This window comes from Heliangelus exortis, chromosome 2 (assembly GCF_036169615.1).
Source record: "Heliangelus exortis chromosome 2, bHelExo1.hap1, whole genome shotgun sequence".
In the NCBI taxonomy this organism is placed as follows: Eukaryota; Metazoa; Chordata; class Aves; order Apodiformes; family Trochilidae; genus Heliangelus; species Heliangelus exortis.
In genome coordinates this window covers 75,168,333-75,183,302 of record NC_092423.1, presented here as the reverse complement: position 1 = coordinate 75,183,302, position 14,970 = coordinate 75,168,333, and the positions used below count along the sequence as shown (strand labels likewise).

General features: G+C 38.6%; 1 protein-coding gene across 1 annotated transcript in view; it reads right to left on the bottom strand.

Moving 5' to 3' along the window:
- Positions 1-14,970, bottom strand: part of CDH18 (cadherin 18) — a 234,778-nt gene that overhangs the window by 179,015 nt on the left and 40,793 nt on the right. Inside the window, exon 3 of the mRNA XM_071736638.1 lies at positions 1,279-1,356. The gene's annotated coding sequence lies outside the window, so the exon portion shown is untranslated. The remainder of the gene's footprint in view (positions 1-1,278; positions 1,357-14,970) is intronic.

The window sequence follows — 14,970 nt, the reverse complement described above, 5'->3', positions numbered from 1 at the left end:
AAAGGGTGAGTGAGCATCAGACATAGTACCACAAAGGAGGGAAGAACACAGCTGGGAGTTTTGTCTGGGGTAGCAATGAGCTACCAGATTGGTTTGACAAGGTCCAATCTACGTGCCAGCTGCCACAATCTATGTGCCACATCAAAAAACTTCTATGCACCTTCCAGGTAGTCCTAGTCCACTAAAACATGACACCATTCCTTTGCACCCAAAACTATTGTTTTCTTCTTTAAAAGGATCAAGATTCTGTGTGTTCAAAAATCTGCACGGAGCAGCTTCTCCCTGGAGTCTGAAATATCTTATGGCATTTTCCTTTCCTGCACACATGTATTAACAGAAAACACTACAATATATTAAAGTAATGTTCATAATCACTAGGCTATTACAACTACAACCTAGTACTATGAACTTCTGCTTCAGTTGCTTTCATATTTTCATTTCTAAGAGAAGCAAAAATTTCATTTTAAACTAGTTTTCCGAAGCAGTGAAGGTTCTAAAGATATAGTATATTAGGTGCAGAGCTTAAATATTTTTCCTGTGTGACTGTCCTCAAACAACATCAGAAGCACTAAATGCACTTGCAAATAAGTCTAAAAATTTTTACATTTCTGAGTGTGAGCTTCATACATTAGCATTCCAGTTTAGTTTCTCGCATCCAAATCTGCCCTGTATAATCCATTAGTATACATTACTTTTTGCTACAGAGATATTTTCTCCTGGGGAGAAATAGGAAGCAGTTAACACCTGCATTTTGAAAAGGAAATTTTAATCTGATGTGATTCAAAACAGCACTGGAGTTAACAGACAAGCATGCTGCAAATAATTCTGACAGTCATTTATAGTGTAAAACAGAGTGGCGTTTTTAGTAGCATGCACATACAGCTGACAGGCATGTCTTTATTCAATTAGTTCCTAGTTTCCAAGGGCAGAGTTGTGTGCACACATCCAAACTGCACCCTCTATTTTTAGAGGCTTTCTATATTAAATATTTAAAATTACTTAGTATCCAAATCAATTTAACAGAATGTCACTTAGTGTACTTCTCAGTTTCAGCTTTCAATAATTTACGCTGTATACCTCAACACTGTTCATGACCTGATCCATAATTACATCGAAGTAGATCGCTTGTTTTTTGGTTTTTTTTTAAAGCATTTCAGTTTCAGAAAATATAGACTTACATATGGGTACACTTTTCAGTATCATAAAAATTTCATACCAACCCATGTGAAAATCCTCCTTACTTCTGTGGCTAACATAGCAGGTAAAACAGGCACTTACTGTTTAGCAGTTACAGGGCACTTCTCCACTCCTCCGTTGTCAAATGACGTAAAATCAAACCTTCTGCCACTTTCGCTGCTGGGAAACAAAAAACATAACACCCCACACATCAGAATTCAAGGAACTGAAAAAAGGATATTTTATTTGAAAAAAAACAAAAAAACCAAACCTCTTTCATCTGAAATCAAAAGCAGTGTAACAATGGTGTTAACACTTTAAACACTTTCTCTTAAAAGCTAAGAATTCCTTTACAAGAACACTGTGGCAGTGCATACTGTTAGCATTTTTAGGCAATAAAGAAAAAAGCCACAAGAAGCAATTATATTAAAAATACATACATATAAACAAGCATATAAAAAAGCAAATCTGTCATCTTCATATTAGCTCAATTTTATATTTTTATCATACTGTGGACCATGAATATTTCAACACTGAATAAATTTTTCTTCATGCCTTGTGCATTTGTCTACTGCAAAAAAGAATTGAACAGGGTTTGTGCCTGCCAGCACATTATTTTGACACTTCTTTTTTAAATTTTATTTTATTTATTTATTTATTTTCAAGGCCAAATATGTTTCCTCTTCAACAGGCAATTAAACTTCTTGGAATAAGCTTTTGATTTTTTAATGCAAAAGCTGCAAATTTTTGTTGGAGAAAATGCAGTTAAAAGAAGGCAGCTGTAAGAAACTTTTTCTGAAGTACATGGTAGCTGCTGCTTACTTAACATTTCCCAAAGGTATCAGTATCAGCAAGTAGAACAGTGCTACCAGTGGCAATTCAACATTATCAATAATTGCAATTCTAGCACAAATCAAATGTACTGGAATTATTCCTGTAAAGCTAGCATGATGAAGCATTTACAATTTACAGTAAGCCTCATTTAGAGTAAGTCTCATTTAGAAGTCAGCAGATAGCATCTTAGAAAATTAAAGTTTAAACAGTCATTTCCGACCTAATGCATGTTGGAGATGTCACCACATTAAACAGTTCTGCTTCTGCTTCACAACGTATGTAAAACTCGTAACAACTAAAATATGAGTTAAGAGCAATTTTCTCTCTAAAAGGAAGCTCAGTGATCTTTCTCACACAGCTTTTCAACAACAGACATAGCTTTTAAATGACCACTGCCTATTTCAAAACTGTTGTCTATTTCTGTTATTCAAAAATAGCAGTGGGTTGTGATGCTGAGAGATTCCACGTTGCACTGTGCATGCCCACCCCATGCAGTCCTCGCTACAGTGGCTAGAACACAGCCCCTGTACTACACAGGTGAAAATGGATTACAAATGTATTTTTAAAGAAAAATATTCTCTGAATGAAAACACCCATTATTTCCATCTTACAAATAGAAAAAAAAAAAAACAAAACGAGGCATTCCAAATGTCATGGTGTAAAACCTGCTTGAAAGCACTACTTGGATAAAATGAGGTCTGGACAACATCTATCATTCTATGTGTAGGTCCACATAGGTGACAAACAGATGAACGGCTACCAGCTTTATATCCTTCCAATGCCTATGGGGCAGGACACTACAGAAAATATGGAGAGGGACTTTTTATAAGCTATTCAGTCAGAGGGGGGGATGGTTTCAAGCCGAAAGAGGGTATATTTAGATTAGATGTTAAGAAGAAATTCTTCACTGCGAGGGTGGTGAGACACTGGAACAGGTTGCTCAGGGAAGCTGTGGATGCTCCCTCCCTGGAAGCGTTCAGTGTCAGGCTGGATGGGGCTTGAGCAACCTGGTCTCGTGGGAGGTGTCCCATGAGAGCATTGGCTCTGAACATGTGAGAAAGTCAAAGAGGTGACAGGATCAGTGAGACCCCTCCTAGCCACCCAGCCATAAAGCCATGGAGAAGTGGGAGCAGCCCCTCAGCAGGAGGAGGCATCGACTGCAGTGAGGGAGCTGGGCTGGGGTAGAGCAGCTGAGAGCACTGAACAGGCTCTGCCCCAATCCTGCAGTGTTGACCATGACCATGAGCAGGGGTGAACATGAGCACTGTACTGAAAATTGAAGTGTATCACACTCCTCCACAAGCACATCCTGCCCCAGCCATCGTCTAGCAATGCCCAGACAGTGCAGAAATGGGAGCAGAGAAATTCTGTACTTGTGGCCGCCTAATATTGAAATTCCCCATGACACCAAGCAACCTGCAAGAGTACAAGACAGCTGTTTCTGAACATGAAATAGGTTTTTAAAAAATATATATAGTGTATACCTTAGCTTTCAACTTAGCTTTTCAACAAAATCCTTAGTAATACTTTTAAACTTACTAATGCTACAATTAATTTTTTATCAAGAAAATATATTTTTTTTCTGTTTCTTGAGGAATAATAGTTTGTCGTTTGGCTTTTTTTATTTGTGCTACTATAATTTATATTCTTGCACTGCAGTAAATCCCCAGTTATAGATAAGAAACCCTGTAATAAAAAAATAATTATTCTTGTCTGACGAGAGAGTACTGTGTCAAACGCTATATAATCTCCCTTCCTCACCCATTTCACATTAATTTAATCTCTCTCATCTCCAGAATGACACCTGCCAGTACAGCTACTCTGCTAGGCATTTCTGTGTGTGCTCAAGTCCTGCAGAATGAAAATGTAATAGGAGTCAGAAGACAATGCTATGGGGTGGAGGGGGATGGTGACAAACTAGGATACTGCTAGGTTCTACTCTTCTGGTTCCCAAGGCCAATCCACAAAAAATAAAATAGTACCACTACAAACTTTACAGAAGAGACCTAGGAAGAAAGATCAGGAATAGAAAGGGCAAAATAATTTTCTACCCTCTTTTTTACAACTTGGGGGGATAAAGGGGAAGGAGATTGCAAACCAGTAACAGAAAAGCAGAAGAGGCACAGCAAGGCCATGAGGGTACAAACCAGTTTTTCTATGAGATCACAGGGAATGCTACTATATACAAGACTCCTTATTCCACAGAAACATCGAGCAGTACCTGCCTGAATGGTTGCCTGTCTGAAATTCTTCCCTTGCTCACTTTCCCCTGCTGGTTCAATCCAATTAATTTCATGGCAACCCTTAAATGGAGCATGTATTTAAATATTTGTATGGAAAAGTACAGTATAGAAATACACAAGGTGATATAAAAAGGCTGCAGCAAGTTATAACTTGTATATAAATGAATGAATATTTTTAAACAACTTTTAAACTAAGTAACTTCCTCTTTCTTTAGCAGTTCAGTACAGAAAATTTATTTTTTAACAACTGAGATAGAATTGGAAAAAAAAAAAATAGAAAGAATGTATTCACGTCATTGAGCTCTAACTCATAACAAAAGCATAACAAATTCCATCAGAGTTACTGCAACTACAACCATTTAAATCAAATTCAGACACATTCAGCTACCCATAGTGGTAACAAAAGACATGAGTACATAACTCTGTTTGTAAACAGTCGGGTAATTCCTGCAGGTTATTTAGGTTGGGGTCTGGGATTTATCTATTTTTTAAAGATGAAAATGTGCTCCATGGTTTCTAGTAGACACTGTTGTAACACCAAATATATTGGGTCTATTTGCATACTAACCCATTAACATTGCTTATTCCTGTCAGTTCTCAAGCTTGCCTTCCTCATCCTGCATCATCTCTGTTGTGTAAGAGTTTTATTGACATTAATATAATTAAGACTAAAAATTAAACTGCAGAAACATATCTCTACCACTATCAATATTATTCTCAGGAAGACATAAAAACTCTATTAAGTGACTTCAATAGCCAATTGTCTTGTTTCAAACCTCTTAGAAGCTAGTGAATGCTCTGCATTCCTACAAATGCCCCTCATAACATTACAACTTCCAATAGTTCTTAAAGAAGAATAATGATCTGCTTGTACCATTATTAATATTTTACCAGTTGTTTTGCAGAAAATTACAGTGTAGCATCACAAATCCAATTACAATACACATAATAATAATCTCTGCTAACAGAATGACCCTTGACAGTCCTCTGGAAGTCTGAAATATTTATGAAATGTGGGCACAATAAAAAGAAAACAATTTAATTAACAGAAGTATTTTCTGTCCTAGTTAAGGAAAGGCCACTTATATATTCATTAGTCCTGACAGTGACTGATAGAGCAAATGTTTAGGAAACAACTTCTGGGAATCAAATTAAAGTGCTGAAATGCTGGTTCTGAAATGGCTAAATTATTTCTAAAGTCACCTCTGCCATTGTACTGTGGTTATTATTACCAGGGAGGAACCAACACTGTATACAGTTACTCCTTTCACTTGTGATTTAAACGTTAAGAAAAAAAGTAAATTAAAAACCGTCCTGACCAATTGCTCCTTTGAGCAATCATTAGGCAAAACAGAGAGTGTGTAATCAAAGCCTTTAATTGAACTGTGTGAGGTTTCATCCCTAATGTGTGTCTAGCAATTGTAGTGGGCTTATAGTAGGGGCACACTAAAACTCATTGTACAGAGAAGAACATACAGAACTTCGTTTTGTAAACTGCTAAACATTTCTGATCAGAGCAAGCAGCTATGTTTTCAATTCATATTCCAGCTGTGTCAACAGAAAAGCTCCTGGAAGATTAAGAAAAGAAATTCAGCACTACCTTCTATGTCTTGAAGCAAATACAACAGACAACAATTTAAAATAATAGGACAGGTATTATCAATAACGTTTGGAGTGTGGCTGTTTTCTGCTTTTCTCTAATTCTTGCCAGAGATGCAGATCGCTGACTTCATTTGACATTAGCAAAGCTTAAGGTTGAAAGCTCCAGATCTCTGTTAGGTGTGTGCATTCCCCAGTGCACTGTTCATGTTTCTAAATTTAGCTGGAATCCCACTGAGCAAATGGATTACATGTGCAAGAGCAGAATGAAATCAGGCATTTTAGTGCAACAGCTTTTCTCCTCTGCTGGCTGGGGAGAAATAAAGAACATCTAAAGTACAAAAGAATAAATACAAATAATTTCAGGGCATCTCTTTACTAAGCAAATGTTTGTTTTTAGAAATTGCAACTGAGGTTTAAACGTAACCAACGTTAACTTAATACTTATCAGAATATATTATTGGTGAAGTTCAAGAAATACAGAAAAATAATTAGCTGATAAGCCACTTAACTTCCTTTTCAGCAGTCTTTAGTCACCAAGAAAACAGAGCAAACAAAATGAGTTCAATAATGTGAAACAGCTGTCACCTGACGTCAGTATTTCTAAATTCTTGGATCCAGGAGAGAAACCCCTAATCCAGGGAAAGTGAGCTTGTAACTTCCTGGATTTGTTTGCATTCAACATACAGAAATTCAGGAATATTGAAACTCACTCGCATTTTGGTACTTCCTGCTATAATACTGGGGTATGAACACATGGTGTAGACAGACTCTGAACTCTGTAGATGTAAATTGCACAGCATCTGGAAAAGCTCTGGTCTACAACAACCTGATGTGAACTCAGGCAAAGGTTCAAAAAAATTAAACCAGATGAATCGGGCAAAACATGTCTCTGATTAAGCATTTTGACTCGAAGTACTCGAGTCTTCCCCCTTAAGGACAGTGTCAAAATAAGGAGTAAGATGGCAGAGAACCAGGTAAGGGAACTGATAAAAAACCTGGATATACATAAATCCATGGAGCTCCTACAAGTACTGACGGAGCTGATGTCACTCGGAGGCCACTTAACTACCTTTGAAGCTTGTGGCAATCAGGATAGATTCCTGAATAACAGAATCACAGAATTTTCACAGTTGGAAAGGACCTCTAAGATCACCGTGTTCAACAGTCAACGTTCCTCCCTCCAGTAAAATAAATAAAATATGTGTATCAATATCTGTATCATCTTGCCCACTACAGCACATCCTGAATTGCCTCATCTACATGGATTTTAAGTACTTCCAGGGACAGTACCACTTCCCTCGGCAGTCCATTCCAACATTTAACTGCTCTCTCAGCAAAGAAATTCTTCCTTTTATCTAGCTTAAACTTTTGCTGGTGCAACTTCATGCCATTTCCAATAGTCCTATCATTGTTCACTTGAGAGAAGAGCAATAAGGCTCTTCTTTCAGTCTCCTGTAACCCAAACTACATATTCCCGATTGCCTCAGCCTCTCCTCATAGGACTTCTCCAGACCTTTCACCAGCTTGGTTGCCCTTCTCTGAACTAACTCCAACAGAAACTTGATGTCTTTCTCGTTCTGAGGGACCCAGAAGTGAACATAGTACTGGAGGTGCAGCCTCATTTGTGCCGAGTACAGGGGCACAATCACTTCCCTTCTTCTACTGTCCATTCTATTCCTGATACAAGCCAGGATGCTGTTGGCTCTCTTGTCCACCTGGGCACACTGCTGGCTCATATTCAGGTGGCTGTCGACCATCACCCCCATGTCCTTCTCTGCCTGGCACCTTTCCAGCCACTCCTCCCCAAGCCTGTGGCATTGCAAGGGATTGTTGTGAAGACTGGAAGAAAAAAAAAAACGTGACTCCTATCTTCAAGTAAGACAAGAAGAAGGATCCAGGAAACTACAAGATGGTGAACCTCACCTCAATCACTGGGATAGTGACAGAGCATCTAATCCTGGAAATTATTTTCTGAGGCAAGAAGGACAACAAAATGACCAGGAGTAGTCAGCATGCATTTATGAAGGGAAAATCATGGCTAACCAACCTAATTGTTTTCAGTAATGAGATGGATGAAGGGGGAGTGGTGGATGTTGTTTACTTCAGCTCTAGGGAGGATTTTTACAGTCACCTGTAACATCCTCATATACAAGTTGATGAAGTATTGGTTAGAAAAGTTTGAGGGTGAGGCTGATGCACCAGATAGGTGTGATCAGAGAGACTTCAAGAGGACTGAGAAAATGACAGAGAGGAATCTAGGGAAGTTTAACAAGAAGAAACATGAAGTACTGCATCTGGGAAGGAATATGTCCACACCAATGACAGATCATTCATGTAGATAAATATGTAAGGCCTAATTCACTGGGACAAGTGCAGAGAACTGTGCACTCTCTTGATACGGATGTTGTTAACTAAATGTGCAACCTACCTGCAGAGGGAAAGCCTTGTTCTGATGGTGCAAACCCTTAGTGAAAAATGCACTGTATGGCTGAAGTGAATGATTTCCCCACAGATGTTAGAGCTTCTAGAAAATCTTGCACTTACAAAGAGAAAAGTGAACAGACTTCATAGTTAATAATACAGTTAGTCAGTAACCAAACGTAAATGTTCCAATGTGCCTGTGTAAATTCTGCAGAATCAAACATCTTAGTGCTGTGCAGGAAGAAATTACTCAGCGGTAGTGCAAATAAAAATACACAAACTTGCAGTTTCTTTACAAACTTTTTTACACATTTTCATACATTATGAACACTTGCTGCTGTTTCTGGTGCTCCTGCTGGTATATTTCCACATTATGTTGAGGGAGGGGAAAAAATTCTAAATGGATTATTTCAGTATGCTCTATATATGGTCTCAGTCAAATGTTCTAAGTTACCATTCAGTTATCCTACAGAAATCTTGGTATCATGAACAATTTTAAAGTACTTATTGCTATAGAATGTTAACATCTGATGAAAGACCTTGCACAATGTAATGTAGGAAGCTACCAAGTGTGCTTCCTAAATTATCTTATAAAAGCTTCTGAGCAAGTGTAAGTTGAGGTTTAAGGCAAGCAGAAAGAGTGAAACTCTGACTACTATCTTCATAGGATGAACATTAAATCAGCACAATAAGAGAGAAACAGATAATTTGACACCAGGCTTATGCAGCAAGCTTAACTTCACTTCATCTATTGAGCCTATTAATATTTTAAACTGTGTCCTCTAATGTAAAAGCTATAGATAAATGCTAGTACTTGAATTTTATCTTCTTTTATTGGGTTGAATTTGATTACTGGCAACTGGTTAACAAAATATTCCTTACTCAAAAACAGAAAATCTATAAATTGGATCCTGGAATAGCTTAACAAGAACCCCAACAAATCTCTTTCAGCCCCCTTGGGGCTGTAGAGGAGGATACACACAGAAAGTTGATATTACAGGGCAAATGGAAGCAGGACAATTGGTGGAGGGATCTCAAGTATACATTTACATTTCTAGCTTTATTGGAGTAAAACTGACAGATTCCGCATTGAGGTTTGTTTACATGTTTGCAGTATATAATAGGATGAAACCATAAAACTTTACTGTAATTGGACAAACTACTGTTTCTAGGGATTTCTTTCTTTGGTTCTGGAAACTCAAAATGAAAACATAGGTCTCCACTTGAAATAGACCACATTAATTTCAATGTTGTACAGATAGCTGACCAAGATTACATCCCAAACAGTCACAACAGATAAGATTATGACTATACAACACACCCTACTTTTGCAAGTAATGAATGAAGATGCCCCTAGTATTAAAGCATTAAAAAAAAACCATCTTTTTTTTCACCAGAGTCACAGAATTGTTAAGAGTTGGAAGAGACCCCTAGAGATCATCTAGTCCAACTCTCTCACTAAAGCAGGATCACCTAGAACAGAACTGCATCCAGGTGGGTTTTTAATAGCTCCAGAGAAGGGGACTCCACAACATCCCTGGGCAGCCTGTTCCAGTACCTTGTCATACTCATAGTAAAGAAGTTTTTCTTAAATTTAAATGAAACTTCCTATGTTCCAGCCTGTGCCCATTGCCCCTCTTCCCCTCACTGGGGACTACTGAGAAAAGTCTGGCACCATCCTCCTTGCACCCACCCGTTAGATACTTGTAGACATTAATTAGGTCTCCTCTCAGCCTTCTCAGCCAGGCTAAAAAGTCCCAGCTGTTCACTGATAAGAGAGATGCTCCAGTCCCCCAGTCATCTTTCTCACCCTCCGCTGGACTCTCTTCAGTAGTTCCCTGTCTCTCTTGAACCGGGGAGCCCAGATATGGATGCAGTATTCCAGCTGTGGCCTCACCAAGGCAGAGTAGATGGGGAGAATGACCTCTCTTGACCTACTGGCCATGGTCTTCTTTACGCAACCCAGGATTCCATTGGCCTTCTTGGCAAAGGGCACACTGCTGGCTCATAGATAATTTACTATTCACCAGGACTCCCAGATCCTTCTCTTCAGCACTGCTTTCCAGCAGGTCCCCCCTAACCTATATAAGGTGCTTGGGATGCTTCCTCCCCAGATGCAGGGGTCTACACTTGGTCTTGTTGAACCTCATTAGGTTCTTCTCTGCCCAGCTCTCCAACTTGTCCAGGTCATGCTGGATGGCAGCACAACCCTCCTGAGTATCAGCCACCCCTCACAGTTTTGTATCATCAGTGAACTTGTTGACCATACACTCTGTCCCCTCGTCTAGGTTATTGATGAACATGTTAAACAAGACAAAACCAAGTATCAACCCCTGGGGGACGTGGCTGGCTACAAGCTTCCAACTCAACCCTGCTCCATTGATCACCATTCTCATACTGCCAGCTCTCAATCAGACCTCACTGTCCACTCATCTAGCCCACACTTCTTAAGTTTCCTAATGAGGACGGCATGGCAGACAGTACCAAAAAGCTTTGCTGAAGTCACAATAGTTAACATCCACTGCTCTCCCTTCAACTACCCAGACATGAACGATGTCATAGAAGGCAATAAGGTTGGTCAAGCATGATTTCCCTTGTGTGAATCCATGCTGACTTCTCCCAGCAACATTCTTTGCTTCCACATGTTTTGTGATGACATCCAGAATAAAGTTTTTCAACACCTTACCAGGAACAGAGGTGAGACTAATGGTCTCGTAGATCCCTGGCTCTTCCTTTTTGCCCTTTTTGAAGACTGGAGTGACATTAGCTCTCTTCCAGTCCTCAAGCACCTCTCTTGTTCTCCATGACCTCTCAAAGATGATGGAGAGTGGCCTAGCAATAACATTTGCCACCTCTCTCAGAACTCATGGATGCATCCCATCAGGACCCATGGATTTATGGATGTCCAGTTTGGCAAAGTGGCCTCTAGCCTGGTCCTCCTCTACCAAGGGAAAGTCTTCCTCTCTACAGACCTTATCTTTTACCTCCATGTCTGGGATTCAAGAGGATTGGCTTTTGCAGTGAATACCGAAGAAAAGAAGGTATTTCATAACTCCACCTTTCCTGTGTCTTTGGCCACTAGGGCATCTGCCTTATTCACCAGTGGGCCTACATTTCCCCTATTCCTCCTTTTTTTTATTGATGTACTGGGAGAAAGCCTATGAATAAAAACCCTGTGAAAACCCAAAATGAATACATAGAATACAATTATGTAAAGAGTTAGCAAGTATCTTTTCTTAACAATATGGGTTGGTTGTTTTTTCTAAATTATGATTTTTGCCCTGCCTATAAGTGTCTTTGAGGAATGTGATTTATAGTGACAATAATAACTATTTCAGAAAATCCAAATTTAAGTATCTTTGCTAATCCTCTATTTGCATGGCAAAAGGATTTTTCTGATGTCGATTCCTATTTATTCTTTTGAAATAAAGCTAATTTATTCCTGTATATAATTTCTGGTAAAAGCTTGTGCTGCAGATCATTAAGTGGAACAAAATATTTTCTTTTTTATATTCCTCAGAAAGCATCATTCATCAGTCTTTTTGAAATTCTAGTGGGAATAAAAGACAATCATCATGTCAGCAAGATTGGTTACATTTACATTCTAAAAAGTTCTGCTGCCAACAATGTGTAGGTGCCTTCAGTCACATTCTGAACATGGAAAGACTCTGCTCTCAGTGTCACAGAGATATATATGTAAGTTCAAAACCATCATCCAGAACCTACTTCCCTCTTTCTCCAGGGTCACCATATATACAAAAAATTCAGCTAAATACTCTTCATGCTTCTCTTCCACTTAGTTTTTCATGATGTATGACTAAGCCCAAAGAATGACACAAGTGAGACAGCCAGGCAATCATGCAAGATTATGAGGCGCTCACTTCAAAATGCTGCCTGGAGGTGTGAATTTGCCACTGTTTTTCTGACTAGAGCTTTAATAAATCATCCAGAAGGGAGATGTAATCAACAAAAGGAAAGGGAAGAAAATTATGGTTTAAAATATTAACATAAAAATTAAAATTTCTGAGGATTCAAAGGAAACAGTTGACATAATTCTTCCAGCATAATGGTTTTTAATACCTCTCTGATTTTGAAATAATTTAATTTCATTTGCTAAATACGAAAGACAGTTTTCTTGCAATGGAACATTCAGCGCAATCAGGAAGTTTGGGCTTCCCAGTTGTTCTGAAAACTTTGAGATTCTCCTGCACACCAAGAATTATCCAAGACAATTAAACTAAAAGATAGAGGGGAAAAAAGGGAAAAAAAACCCCACATCCTTTTTCTTTGTGATGGACATGCCCTATGCTGTTCATATATAAACAGTGTGCAAGTCAGGACGAAGAACAGTGCCAACACTTCAACATTTTCTTTTTATCTGAACATCCAGTTTCAAGTGAGATACAAATGGGATTTCAGTTTGAATCTGCACCCTTGGAAGTTAACCTTCCAGTATAGGTTATAATGCAGCAACAGTTTTCTGAAAGACCACACAAATGTACTGCTTTTGCTCAAGACATTTCCTGAAAAAGGGTCTTAAATTATTACTTTGATAATTCATAACAAAAAGTCACAGTGTTGACCAAAGCCAGTAAGGAGGAATAGTAGAAAAAATACACAAAAAAATAGTTACTTTTCCATGACAATGGACATGGCCCTCAGAAGAGAGATAATTACACAAGTAGCCCTAATAATTAATGCACATTGGTTTTTGTTTTGGTTTTGTTTGTTAGGGTTTCTTAAAAAATGAAAATACACAATCTATCCCATAAAATACATTCATTTTCTAGTTGTTTATATCATGCAGCAATACAGAAATAAAAATAGTCCATTGATTTGTAAATTACAGGCAGGAACTGTTATTCCTCTTTGGTCTTCATAATCTACTGTCCTGGTTTGAGAGTACCAGGATAAAATTTCCCTGTGGCCATAATGACCTTAGACAACTTAGACCCCACCTGCTGCCAGGCAGTGGATGAGGCAGTCAGAATGTGGGGGGGAGCAGCTGTGCCTATGGGGAGGAGAGGATGGGTCAGTTGACCCAAATGGGACAATCACAGCATTCCCTCACAAGGTGCTCAGTATAAAATGGTTCCTAAGAGGGCTCGCTTCTGTATGGGTTGGGACAGTTTTGTTATTTTATCTTGTGCTGATGATGTTCTTGCACCCTGTTTTCTCACTTGAGAACATCATGCACCAGGACATGTCACCTTCCCTCTTTCCCAGAACAGGAAAGCTGTGGCTGCTCTAATGCTTCTGTTGACTGCTACTGGGATGCTGCACGCAGACAACCCTATATGCTGCTGAGTCCAGTCTGGACTTTCCTGGTTGGGAAACAATTACTGACTGAGGATGGAAGTTTCCATATTTAAAATATCTGTATGTATTTGTATGTAATTCACCATTATAACCATAACTTCATTAAACCTATTCTAGTTTGGGTTTGTTTTGGTTTTTTTTTTCAATCTTAAAGTCTCTCTCCTTTATTTCTCTTTTTATCTTCCCCTGGCAAAGTAGTGGGGGAATAACAGATCATTTGTCACCTGCTTACTGGCTGAAAATGTTATGTCTACCTTCAGTTCACCTTCAGTCCTGAACAAAATGAAACAGAGCGCCTGATCTATCTTCTTTTGGAGTCTGGGTGTCATTCCATAATGATCAGTGAAAATCATTGTACATTCTATGGCTTATATACATACATATAATCAAGTATGAGGACATAGCTCAATGGAATAAACAAACTTTAGATTTCCTGCATGAGGCAGATATGAAAGGCATTTACCATTTCCTCCACAAATATAATCCCCTCTGATCCCAAAACCCATTCCTTTCCCCCAGCTTACATCCCTGTCAGAGATGGACCTACTTTCCTCTGTACAACTCAAGGATAATTGCCTTGGATTTTTACAGCTGGATTTTGGCATCTGTGGCTGGAATCACTGAGCAAGAGAATTTCACCTTCTTCTTGCAGAAGATTGAGGGGTTACCAGTTCACAGAGGATGTAACCAACATAGCATATTAAGAGTATCAGCTGCCAATCTCAAAATTCCCCCCAAAATCAACTAACTCCTTCCCCAGCTGACAACAGTCACTACAAATGTGTTGAGTCAATTAATCAAGTTTAGTATTTGTGACACAACCACTTCATAAGAAGTTATTAGAGGATTCTTGGGTGCACCACATTCTGAATGTTTTGTCTGAAAGTCAGTTACTTGCAAATGCTTTACGTAAAATAAAGCAAATGAAAATTAAAGAATATGGAAAAAGTGTAAAAAATAATTATCACATGCTGCTTTATATTAGACTAGTCCTTTAATACATGTAATTACACAACTATTTCTTGTTTCATCTACATTTATATTATATTTATCCCACAGGGGTTATATTCTAAGAAAAATTCCATTCACTCATAGAGGGAAGTTTCATGGACTTCAAAGTATTTATTTCTCCTCCTCTGCGTTATGATTTTCATGGACTTGTCAACTAAGTGTGCACAAACATGTAATTTTAGGCCCTTTTATAAAGAAATCTGTGAATAAGACATCTTTCCAGCAGATTTCCAAATGACAGCTAATGGGAAGTAAAATTATAGTTACAGTCTGATCCTCTGTCCTGCAGCAGTGTCTTACAATAAATCTCAAAGAAGGGTCACCTCCTTTAGTCCAGCTTTAGGTGAAAATAGCAACAACACAG